Below are 3,159 nucleotides of genomic sequence, written 5' to 3'. Positions count from 1 at the left end.
TATATAAATTGAAAAGAGGGATAAAACTCTTTTACAAGAATTTTACACACACACATACGCACATATATATATATATATATGTATGTATGTATGTATGTATGTATGTATGTATAAACATAAACACATATATACATACACACACACGCATGAGCACCTATTGTTGGGATTACTAACACTTTATTATCTCCCTTTCGTTCAACCTCTATTGCTGTTATTATTAATACCTCCCTTTCTTCCATACTCTTTTTTTCTCTAATTATTCCCCTTGCTGGACCGCTGAAATCTACAAGGTTTTTTTTAATCATTCTGTCTCTGTTTATTTTCTCTTATTCCATTTTCATTTTTCCCTACCGTCCAACTCATACACTTGCTTGTTGTTCACACACCTGTCTTCGTCTTTCATTTTTCTATGAATGTCAACAACACGCACGCGCAAACAAACACGCACACAAACACACAACTTACACACACACACACACATACACATACATGCACACACACACACCCACATATACTATATTATATGCTCAGGTAGCTAACCTTGCTAGCTATGCAGACGATAAAAAATGCTTCTCAGAATATACGGAACTCTGCAGACGTTTCGCATCTCAACCTTACTTAGGTGCAACTTACAGGTGGGCTGAGGAAAATAACATGCAGTTTAATGCTGAATAATTCCAAACCATGCGGTGCCAACATATGAATCCTAATAAAAATCAGCTCTAAGATCCTTGTGCAGGACTCATTTCCAAAATCCTTTTGGCGGGACATCTGCCTGACACTACTTTGAAAGAGACCTTCAATGTTTCTGCAACGTGTGGTACATCTCCCGCATACTTCTCCTCAATCCATGGGAGAAACCCTTTCCAGGGAATCCTCATTAATGTTTCATACAGAGGTTTGTATACCCTGACTGCATGGTTGTACTTGCACCTTTCCATGATCCCAACCACTGATCCATCTGCTGTGACACCTGATTCAACAAACATATTCCTGAGCCCTATATCTTGCAACCGCTTGCCGATGATAGAAAGGAGGTTACTAATTGTGTGGAAAACTCCTATTCTGATGATTATGTTTCTATACTTGCCTTTTTTCCACACTATTTCAGCTGCCATGGCATGCAGTGCTTGGTCAAACACACAAACTATCGTGCTGAAAAAAATATCTTGCTGCAAGGAATCCTTGATTCGTGTAGTTTGTTCCAGTACTTTATTCACCAGTGGAAATATCTGTTCCAGGTGCACTGATAGTTGGAAGGTAGCTCACTGAGGCCTGGATAACTTTGAGATCATTGCGTGTCTGGATGTTTAATCCTGTTCAACTACTTCTTGTCTGGTTCCCTGGGTCAGACATTCGTATCAAAAGCCAAACATGATTCTTCCTTTATGCATTTTCGACCTGTTGGTCACTATCGGTTTCTAGTGCATCAGTGGTGGGTGGTCCAGCTCGCTGCCTAACATTATAGATCGGTAGCAGCAATGAAGGAGGACGAATGCTTCTTTTCTTGGATTTGGTAATTAAAGACACAACATTCTGTGGCCTGAGCCCTGAAACTTTAGGCCGGACGGCAATGCCGTTGACCCAGTGGGAGGTGCCTTTACCACTAAGAGTCTCTTTATGGTTGTCAATATTGTCCCAAGGCACATTGTGAATACACCTGGGTAGATGTTTCTGGGTTGTGGTGTGCCATTTTCCGAAACGTGAAACTTCTGGACGCAAGGACCTGTGTCTATCTCTTCAATCTGTAAGAAAGACTGTCTCCAAAGCGATTCAGTGTCTGTATCAGTTTCGTGTTTCCAGTAAGAGACTTCACAGCATATGGTGGAAGTATGTCCTTCGGTGGCTTTGTTTAGTCATAGGTAACAGCAAACACCAGGTCAATTCCTAAAAGAAGTAGCAACACGCTTCACTCTTTCAGATGGATTTGTACACTCGTTTCCTCCAGTCAGCAAGGAATAGAGAAACTTGATAACAGTGTCGGGAATGATATTTTACTCTGTGCTTGGTGGCTGAGATATAGTTTCTCTATCTACTGGCTTAGCTGCGCTGCTGCTTTGGCTAGAGAATCGTCACACATAATTGTCTTTAATTCTCATAACTCCTGATCCAGTCTGCGGTGTTTCTTCTTGTTTTTTTTTTGTTTTTTTTTTGACAAGATCATTCACTGGAAGACCGTCTGGGTATGCGAGGAGCTTGTTCTGATCATTGGAGACGAAATTGAATTCTAATGTCTGCTAGATGTGTGAACGATGTCCAATGTGCTGTTGTCATCTCACGCAGAAGTACTTCAGTATGAGTATTGGTCAAATATCATAAATCTGCGAAAAAGGAGACAAAGCTACTGAGCTGAGAGAGTGGCCATACTTCTTTACACTCATAGTGAAACTATAAACATTTTGATACGACTTAGGTGTATTCACTCCAGATGGTACCGCTAGCTGACGTGGCTCATGGAGTCGCTGTCGTAATATTACCAGCTATAATTTTAACCCGAAACCTTAGTAGACAACTAATATTAACGTTTCACTATATTTTCAAATCTTTTAAAAACGTTATCATCTATATTCTTTAATATTCCTTTATGTTTCTAAGTTTAATATATTAATATATGCTTTAACTTCAAAGGCGGCGAGCTGGCAGAGGTGTTACCACGCCGGACGGAATACTTGGCAGTATTTTGTCTGTCTTTATGTTCTGAGTTCAAATTCTGTCGACTTTGCCTTTCATCCTTGCAAAATCGATAAAATTGCGTACTGGAGTCGATCTAATCGACTGTCATCCTCCATAAAAAATCGGGTCTTGTGTCTAGTGGCTAAAAGAATATATGTTTAAATTTTGACAAATTTTATCTTGATGAAGTCCGCACACATATGTTTTGATAGCGGTTTGCCTAATCTGAATTTTTTCATTTCTTTTTTCATTTCTTTTTTCATATCTGCCTAACGTCTCGTGTTTGACTTGAGCATGTCTAAGCAATCATATATTTCATACGAAAAATATAGGACACACACACACTCACACACACACATATAGATATAAATCCATACATATATAGACATTTCCAATCCCCCTCAGCGTTAGACAATTACACCTGCTTGGTGTTCTTTCATTTGTCTTCGTCTTTCGTTTTCTGTAACTTTGAATTGTATATGTGTG

The sequence above is a fragment of the Octopus bimaculoides genome, chromosome 3 (assembly GCF_001194135.2).
Source record: "Octopus bimaculoides isolate UCB-OBI-ISO-001 chromosome 3, ASM119413v2, whole genome shotgun sequence".
Taxonomy (NCBI): Eukaryota; Metazoa; Mollusca; class Cephalopoda; order Octopoda; family Octopodidae; genus Octopus; species Octopus bimaculoides.
This window is presented reverse-complemented; position numbering follows the sequence as displayed.